This window comes from Lepidochelys kempii, chromosome 2, assembly GCF_965140285.1.
Source record: "Lepidochelys kempii isolate rLepKem1 chromosome 2, rLepKem1.hap1, whole genome shotgun sequence".
NCBI lineage: Eukaryota > Metazoa > Chordata > Testudines > Cheloniidae > Lepidochelys > Lepidochelys kempii.
This window is the reverse complement of record NC_136381.1, coordinates 142,406,205-142,415,915: the sequence shown is the minus strand read 5'-3', so window position 1 is coordinate 142,415,915 and position 9,711 is coordinate 142,406,205. Positions and strand designations below refer to the sequence as shown.

Here is a 9,711-nt window from a genome sequence, read left to right as displayed (position 1 = left end):
ACAGGATTGAGGTTGGAAAGGAAACAGTTGCACAACAATCTTGAGCGGTTGTTCACTGATTTATGCACATGGAAAAATATTCTGTATGATGTGGTATGATTTGATGCACACATTAGTCAACTATCCTGTCTCTGCCATGTGCATGTTTGTCAGATTCTTCCCTGCTTCCAAGAAAAATTGCTAAAATTATTTTAAAGATCAGGTTTTTGTTAAAAAAAACAAGCATGTGGATAAATTGTTGATTAAAATTCAACTGAGATATAAAATTAAGTCCTTTGACATGACAAGCTTTTGTGGTTTTCTGTTTCTAAAACCTTTGGAATCTGGGCAGGGAGGGTGGATTTTAATTCAGCTCTTCCAGTGAGAAAGCAGTTTAGCAACAGGGTAGGAAAGATTTGTCTTTGACTTTTGTGACTCGGTGGAGGGGGAAACTGTAACTATTGTGCCTTCAGGTGAAGGACTAACTCCCTGAACCTACAAATGCCCAACCACTTGCGTAATGTTATTCATATAAGTAGTCCCACTGAACGCATCAGAACTTCTTGTGACTAAAGCTATGTGTATGCTTTAATGTTTGTGGGATTGAGGCCTATGGGAACAACTCTTAAAAACTCATTTCTGTCATGTTGCCTATGAGAGTAAATGCAAATCTTATTTAGCAGAACCGTCAAGACATGCGCATCCAGTTCAAAGCGCCTTGAAATCAATGGAAGTCCTTCTGTTGGATTTGAAAACACTAATAACCAATAATACTGTGGCTTTCCATCTCATGGCCACAAAGTGGTCACTCCACAGCTGTCTGGGCTGGAATCCCCATTTAAATGGGGTCCCAGGATAGGCCATGTGTAAGTCCATGCCCTTCTCACAGATGGAAGATCAGGAGACTGGATGGGAGAATCTCATGGTTCTCCCTCGCTGCCCCCCTTAATGCCCTTTTACTTGTTTTCCCAGGATGGGTATAGATCTTACCCATACCCATCATGGATCAAATGGATATGTTTGCTTTTAAAGGTGTTTCAGGTGAGTTTTATGATTACAAATTTGCCCAGCAGATGATATGTGTGACCTTGAAATGAACTCTTTACAGCCTGCCATCCCCAGCCTCTCATACCAAGGGGACACCAGGAACAGACATTAAAGAAAGAGAACACAAGGCAGCATTCTTGGGGACCAACTCTGCCTCAGTGACCTCCCTACAACCTCAGTGAAGTGGCTGAGGGTGGATTTGGGACTCCCATGTTCAAGCCTGTGAGGTCAGAGGGTCCCAGAGCTGAAGCTGCAACCTGAGCGCAGAAGTCTACACTGCTGTGAAACAGCCTTGTAACCCAAGCCCTGCAAGCCCCAAAGCGGCTGGCATAGGCCAACCTCAGGTGTCTAATTGCAATGTAGATATACTCTCAAGTGACTGTCAAGGAGCTGGGGTCACACATGGCTCCCCACTTAAAAGCCAGGGGCAAAAGGCATTCCTTACCTCTCTCACAACAGGGCAGTGGGAGAGCCTGTAGTGAGCCAGAGGCAGCTTTGTAGTGGGGGAACCTGTCTCAACAATGGGAAGGCATGAGGTGGTTGTTGGAGTGAATCTAGAGGGGACACTATAGCATGGCTGTCTGTTACCCTTTAGCTCTGCTTCTTCCCACACCCACTTTTGTATCACTGTCTCCTTACCCCTCGGTACTTCCTGGGGGCTGGAAACCAGCAAGCGGAGCAAAGAGGTTGCTTGCTCAGCAGGTGCACAGGAAGATTTATTGCAGCACAAGTCCTCCTGCTTCCCAGAGCCCAGAGGAGTGTGTTGCCTTCAGCCTGGACTCTTCAAATACATCAGGGATCCACAGGTGAGTGTCACGGGAGATGGCACTTGACATGCCTATAAACAGCTTCTTCTGTGCTGCTCGGGCACAGAGAGAGGGAGAGTCCAGGTGCTGTCTGACTCCTCAGTTGCTCTGAGGAAGCTGTGGGATCTGGGACAGAGCTCTTTGGATCCTCAGGCTGTGCAGGTTTGGAGGCATCTCTCCTGCCCAGTCCACAGTACCCTGATGTGCTCCCCGACAAGGGCAGTGCCAACAGGCAGCTCTGCAAGGGGAACCTCAGGCTGCTATATGACCTGATGTACTGAATGCCTCCCTGGAGGCTAGTCCACAGAGAGGACGGGAGCTGACTTCTGCTACCACCCAAGGCATTTGTTCGGTTCAGCTCAAGCTGTAGAATTAGGTGCTTAGAGATTGAACCTAACAGGTCATTTTAGAAGCATGAAGTATTACATTTAGAAATTCCCCACCCCCTGCCTTAAATTATACCGGAACATTGTAAAGATTGGAGAGATTGTCAAGAGACACATTTTTAACACTTTATTGGGCAGGGAAAGGCCTTCGATATTTAGTTCCTATTTAATTCTAATGAACTAGCTGCACAACTATGTTTTCTCAGTGCTGTGGTCAGCCATCTTAGCGAGCTTCCCATCGTCTGTCTCCTGGCTGTGGATGCTTGAGTGCAGAGCTCCGCCGAGGTCCTAGCCTCGCTCTTTCACGTCCATTCGCCACTTGTCTGGATGGAGCTGCATGTACCACTAAGTAGCCTCATGAAAACATCTTAGTTCTCTGTCTAGGGGCACCAGCGACCGAGTCCCCAAGCCGAAGTGCCCTTCGCAATCAAGGGAAACTGAGCCTGGATTGTCCGGAGTGCAGGGTTTGGCCCATGGCTATGGCAGGCACTGCACCTGCTGCACAGCCACATGGTGACTCCTGGGACTCCTCTAGCCCAGCTCCACGCGGCTCTTTTGCATTCTGCTACGTGGCTGCTGATCTGGGAGAACAGAAACCCTTTGTTAGAGATGAAAAATCTTCTCACTGGCTGCCGGAGGCCTTCCTTGTGAAGCCCAAGTGTGCAGCCCCCAGGATTTCCACAGGGGAGATCTCTGCTCATGCACTTCTCACCCATGGAAACGCTGACAGTGGGAAAGTAGAGGGGGTCTCTACAGATGGTCCTGTCTATAGCTCCCTTAACGGGAGGAGGTTTGGCCTCGTGATGCAAGGCACAGGTCTGAGAGTTGGGGCTCCTGGGTTCTGTGGCTCTGGAAAGGAGCAGGGTCTAGTGAGTGGAGCTGGATTGGTAATTCGTACTGGGACTGGCTTCTGCTTCTGTTATTGATGTTGTGTGTGACCTTGCAGCCAGTCACTTAGCATCTAATAGTGATGAACTTCGGAGAGCCTGGGAGGGGTCATGAGTTAGTGTCACCTCACTCTAGCACCTTCCACCCAAGCCTCTCAAAGGTATCAGGTTTTGACTGATGCTCTCTCCAAAGCTAACTACTTGTGCATCTCCACTGCCAGTGGAATTGCACACACAGGGTACAGTCCAGCCCACAGAGTTCTGCCTGGGTAAGGTTTCAGAGTAACAGCCGTGTTAGTCTGTATTCGCAAAAAGAAAATGAGTATTTGGTGGCACTAAAGTGATTAAGTGATGCTGCTTTTCCACAATTTCAGCCCGTGCACGTCGGCGGAAGCACTCTATGTAGAAGTCCAGTCTGAAGGTCGAAACAGCAGACTGGACTTCTACATAGAGTGCTTCCGCCGACGTGCACGGGCTGAAATTGTGGAAAAGCAGCATCACTTGCCCCATAACCTCAGCCGTGCGGAACACAATGCCATCCACAGCCTCAGAAACAATTCTGACATCATAATCAAAAAGGCTGACAAAGGAGGTGCTGTTGTCATCATGAATAGATGGGAATATGAACAAGAGGCTGCTCGGCAGCTCTCCAACACCACTTTCTACAAGCCATTACCCTCTGATCCCACTGAGAGTTACCAAAAGAAACTACAGCATTTGCTCAAGAAACTCCCTGAAAAAGCACAAGATCAAATCCGCACAGACACACCCCTGGAACCCCGACCTGGGATATTCTATCTACTACCCAAGATCCATAAACCTGGAAATCCTGGGCGCCCCATCATCTCAGGCATTGGCACCCAGACAGCAGGATTGTCTGGCTATGTAGACTCCCTCCTCAGGCCCTACGCTACCAGCACTCCCAGCTACCTTCGAGACACCACTGACTTCCTGAGGAAACTACAATCCATCGGTGATCTTCCTGATAACACCATCCTGGCCACTATGGATGTAGAAGCCCTCTACACCAACATTCCACACAAAGATGGACTACAAGCCGTCAAGAACACTATCCCCGATAATGTCACGGCTAACCTGGTGGCTGAACTTTGTAACTTTGTCCTTACCCATAACTATTTTACATTTGGGGACAATGTATACCTTCAGATCAGCGGCACTGCTATGCGTACATGCATGGCCCCACAGTATGCCAACATTTTTATGGCTGACTTAGAACAACGCTTCCTCAGCTCTCGTCACCTAACGCCCCTACTCTACTTGCGCTATATTGATGACATCTTCATCATCTGGACCCATGGAAAAGAAGCCCTTGAGGAATTCCACCATGATTTCAACAATTTCCATCCCACCATCAACCTCAGCCTGGTCCAGTCCACACAAGAGATCCACTTCCTGGACACTACAGTGCTAATAAACAATGGTCACATAAACACCACCCTATACCGGAAACCTACTGACCGCTATTCCTATCTACATGCCTCCAGCTTTCACCCTGACCACATCACACGATCCATCGTCTACAGCCAAGCTCTGCGATACAACTGCATTTGCTCCAACCCCTCAGACAGAGACAAACACCTACAAGAGCTCTATCAAGCATTCTTACAACTACAATACCCACCTGCGGAAGTGAAGAAACAGATTGATAGAGCCAGAAGAGTTCCCAGAAGTCTCCTACTACAGGACAGGCCTAACAAAGAAAATAACAGAACGCCATTAGCCGTCACCTTCAGCCCCCAACTAAAACCCCTCCAACGCATTATTAAGGATCTACAACCTATCCTGAAGGATGAAGACTCACCTGGTAGCTCTCCTAGGCTCCTAGAGTGACCCCTTTAGCTTGAGTGAGAGGGGCTTATTCTGAAGGACCCTGGTTCAATCCCTATCAATGACCGTCGTGTCTATATGTGGCCAGGGTTTCACTTGCTTATCAATGTAGGTTGTTCAGCCCATTCCTGGCCATTTCTGTGATGTAGGTCCCTCATCCACACAAGGACATGGCATATCAAGGCCAATCCAGCAGCTCCCATCCAGTCTTCACCGCCACAATGGACGGTGAACCCTAGCCTGACCTCAGAAAGACAGGGTGGTGTTCTTCAGGGGAATTTGCTGGAGCTTCAGTCTCCCCTGCTCCACCCCACCCCCTCACACTAAGGGTTTTCAAAAGATACCGCTAATCTCAGATAAACAAAGCAGCTAAAATGAGGGTGGATTAACTGAGCAGACACATTCTAAGAGAAGAAGAGATTTCCCCCCTGCTCTAGTGAGATTCCCATAGGAAAAGTATCTAATGGTGGGGGTGGGTGCAATGGTAACATTGTATGAAAGACAGTGACCTCTACCTGTATAGGTGGCTGAAGCTTCTTGCAGGCAATAGAGTGAAGTTTCTTACACCTCCTTTGGGGATGCTTTTCCTAGGAATAAAATCAACACAGTACAATGAGAACAACGTCTCAGTCCCAGGGCTGGGATCCAGAGATAAGGGATGCTCTCAGCCTGATCTTTGTCCCAAGAGCCACAATCACCCAGATGAGTGAGTGGTTCCTACCTCCATGAAGGGGGTGTGGTTTTCCATCTAAGCATCACTGAGAGCCAGCACTTCTTGGTTTGACAGGTTGAGGTCATTGCACCCCAAGTTGGGCCAGCTGCAGGCTGCACTGATGTAGGAGGCAAGACCAGATCCCAGAGCCTGGAAGACAGAGAGGGGAGGAAGCTCCTGCTCATTTCCTGTTCAGAGACCCATCGAAGAAAGGCCAAGAGGGGAGGGGTGAATGAAGGGCAGGAAGTGAATCTGCCCCAGTGGGGAGGGCACTAGAATAGAACCCAGTCCAGTTCCCAGATCTACCCCATGTTTGTAGGTGTGACCTGGAGAGGTTACTTTATTGCCTTCATTGCCTATCTGTAAAATGGGGGGTAGTAGTGTCCTCCCCTCCCCAGGATAGTGCCATTGAGGAGAGGATAGTGCCATTGACTTCATGGGGCTCGGACACTCTGGGCATGGATTGTGCCACAGGGGAAGGAACCCAGAGTTTGCTCCACTACAGCCAGGAGAGGAGATGGGATCAGAAGGTCAAGGAAGGGGGATGAGGCAGGAACTGCTGCTACACATGGGGCTTAGGAATTCGGTGAGTGCCAAGGGCTCAGTACCTCCCTTCAGCAAATAGTTTCCCTTCTGAAAAGACTGGCCCGTTCTGTCATTGGCAGGCCACATATTATTTGAAGTCCTTCCTAGTGTTCTTGAGGTGCCCACTTGGTTCTTGAATGTGATGGATTCGTTGAACCAAGTCGCTAGCCTTGAAGTTCGGAGAGGCCATTGGTAGTGTGGGATGAAATTAGGGGGAAATCTATAGCTAGCATAAAAAGGTGTTGTTGGCATTTTGGTTTGCAAATTTGGAGCTGATCTGTCCTCTCAGCCAAAGGTACATGGTTTCGGGGATGGAGCGTGCCATCTTGGTCAGTTGTTCTATGATAGTCAGTTCCACCGTGCGGCCATTTGATTCAGGGAGTTCTGCAATGAAATCCATGGCACTGGCTGCCCATGGTTGGGGCAGGGTCTCCAGAGGCATGAGGTGCCAAGATATTTGGTGTGTGGTGCCTTGGTGCAAGTGCAGAAGTCACATGAGTCAACATCAGTCTGAATTTCAGCCCACATCTGGCACCACCAAATGAAGCAGGAAGTTAGGCAGGAGGTTTTGAGGCACCTAAAGTGCCCTGCTAGGGAGCTGTCCCAGTTCAGATGTAGAACCTTCAACTGGGGACATCCTGGCAGAACATACAGGTGGTCCTCAGTAAATGTTATCGTGTCCAACAGGGAATGTTGTTTCTCATTCTCAGCTCCTGATTGTCCAGAGGGATCCCCCATTCCCTGGCCAGTGGGTGATCCCAGGAGGCTTTTTAAATTAGAATGATTAGAGCTTGAGGTATGGTAGTGTTAAGCACATTGTAGGGCTTGAGGATGAAGGGCTGTTTCTGACTAGCTCTCTCTTTTCTTGGTTATATTCTGCATTAGGGGATGGGGTGTCGGCCTGGCCATTCTTAGTTCCGGGTGGGAAGTTAAGTAATCTTGAAATTGAAGCAGGAGAAGAATAAGGTCTAGCTGAATTGTCTATGATTCAGTACTTTGGCTTTGTGCAGATACTGGAGCCTTTTGTGATCAGTACAAAACTTGTGCTGGGTATCAAGTCCCCTTCAGCTACTGACACCAGTCTTCAAATGAGGATTTAATCAGAAGCAACTAATTATCAATGATCTCCTAGTTTTGGTCTGTGGGGTGAGCCTCCAGGAGCGGAATGCACAGAGGTGCAGGTTTCAGAGGGGTAGCCGTGTTACTCTGTATCAGCAAAAACGATGAGGAGTCCTTGTGGCACCTTAGAGACTAACAAATTTATTTGGGCATAAGTGCTCATGGGCTAGAACCCACTTCATCAGATGAATGGAATGAAAAAAAAAAAAACAGTAGGCAGGTATAAATATACAGCACATGAAAAGATGGGAGTTGCCCAGTAGGTGCTGAGCGAGCATGGCCCTGATTGTTATTTTAGATGTGTCAACTTCCATGATGAATGCGCCAATTGGATTGGGGCGTGCCAGAATAGGTGCAAGCGGTGAAGGCAATTTTGAGCTGTTTGAGGGCTTGTTGGGCCTTGAGAGACCAAACAAATGTGGCAGTCTTGTGAAGGAGAGCTATCATGTCGGTTATTCACTCTGAGAAGCCTGGGCCAAAGCAGCAGTAAAACTGGGGAAGCCTAGGAAGCACTGCTCTTCTTGAGTACTTCAAGCTTCCTCCCAGTTGGGAATGACTTCCACCTTATCTGGATCAATCTTAACTCCTTCTGGGTAGAAGACATACCCCAAAAACTCTGTGGAGAGTTGGCTGAAGGTTCGCTTTTCCAATTTTGTATAGAGACCATGCTGCCACAACCTCTCTGGGGTCTGTTGTGGGGCACATGCTGCTCGGAGTTCTCCAAAAAGAGAAGTATGTCATCTAAATAGATAACAATGTATTGATCCAGAATGTCCCCACATACATCACTGATGAAGTGTTGCAAGGTCATGGGACCATTAGTCAGTCCCAATGGCATTACCAGACAGTTAAAGTGTCCATAACGTGTTTTGAAATCTGTCTTCCATTTGTCCCGCACCCAAATGAGGGTTAGATTGTGAGTCCTTGGAGGTCTAGTTTGATGAATACCTGTGCAGATTTCATGTGATCCAACAATCCTGGGATTAAGAGCAGGGGGTAATGGTTCCAAACTGTCACTTTGTTCAGGCGCTGGTAATCTACACAGAGGGGTAGAGTCAGCTGGGGCACCTGTAGGAAATGCTTACTAGTGAATAAACCTTTTGGACCGGTTTTCATGGCTGTACACAGGAGAGCCACTAGTTCTGGTTCGGACATTGCGTAAATACGGCCAAAGGCAACTTTCGGCCAAGGTTGTAGGTCTATAGGGCAGTCATAGTCTCAGTGCAGAGGCAATATGTCCACCTTTCTTTCAAAGATGTCCACATAATCCTGGTATTTATCAGGAATGTCGGCCGTCAGAGCCAAGAATGGTGGAGTGGGTCCAGGGGCGGAGGCTGGTTAAGGAAACCCCTACATTTTCAGTCATCTCCATTGAACCACTCTGGTAGGGGCACCACAGGCTCAGATAGCGAGGCCATGGTTCACACTTGGTGTGACGTGTCCCCTTTTGTGTACGGGCCACTTACTTCCGGGAAGCCTGCTTTTCTGAAAACAGTTGCACCACCAGGTATCACATGCTGCCTCCGATAATTACGTCTAGTGCTTGGAGCTTAGGTCGTAGCTAGGCATAGGATTGTGCCTAGGCTAAGAATGGTGCTAGAATCACGATCCAGGGACACACTGGGTCAAAACCGAGATCAGAGTCTGTAGACAAACCAGAATCAGAACCGGAGCCAGAGTCCAGGTGCAGGCCAGAGTTTGAAGCTGGGTGGTCAGAGTCCAAAGATAAGCCAAGTCGATACCAAGCCAGAGTCCAGATACAGGAAGAAGGTCGAAGCCAGGTAGTCAGAGTCCGAGGGCTTGGGGAGGATCAGGAGGAGGAGGCAAGGCTGGAGCAGGTCAGTGGTGGGGCTGGAGTGAGGCTAGAGTAGGGGACTAACAATGCTGAGCCAGAGTTGGTAGCCCACATCGAGAGGCAAGGGTCACGCCAAGATCAGCAGTGAGAGACCAGAGCCAAGGGTGAAGACAGAGTCAATAGCCAGGAACTGGAAGGGAGGCAGGGCAGGGCGGTGTACGCAGGCAGGAACCAGGAACAAGATGGGCACTGTCTCAGCATCAGGGCAGGGGTCTGCCTTGTTGCCCAGATGACTTGTGGGTACTCCCAGGCACTGCCCACCTGGAGCCCTAGAGACCTGGGTTCAAGTCCCACGCATCCTCATCTGGGGACTCTCTTCCTAGGAATAAAAGAAGGACAGCAGGATGACAAAGATGTCTCTGTCCCTGGGCTGTGATCCAGGCCAAGGGGAGCTCCCACCCTGGCTAGGTGCCAGGAGCTCCTCACCATTCCTAGCTCCTGTTCATTTCACACTCAAGAGACCCCCTAGCAGGAGGGGAGAATAAAG

General features: G+C 49.0%; 1 long non-coding RNA gene across 1 annotated transcript; it reads right to left on the bottom strand.

Moving 5' to 3' along the window:
• Nucleotides 1-2,282: 2,282 nt before the first annotated feature.
• LOC140907119 (uncharacterized) lies at nucleotides 2,283-9,539 on the bottom strand. The gene is made up of 4 exons (XR_012157382.1): nucleotides 5,675-9,539; nucleotides 5,469-5,540; nucleotides 4,748-4,816; nucleotides 2,283-2,799 (listed from the first exon to the last, which is right to left on the bottom strand). It is a non-coding gene; the product is annotated as an uncharacterized LOC140907119 (long non-coding RNA).
• Between the last annotated feature and the right edge of the window lie 172 nt (nucleotides 9,540-9,711).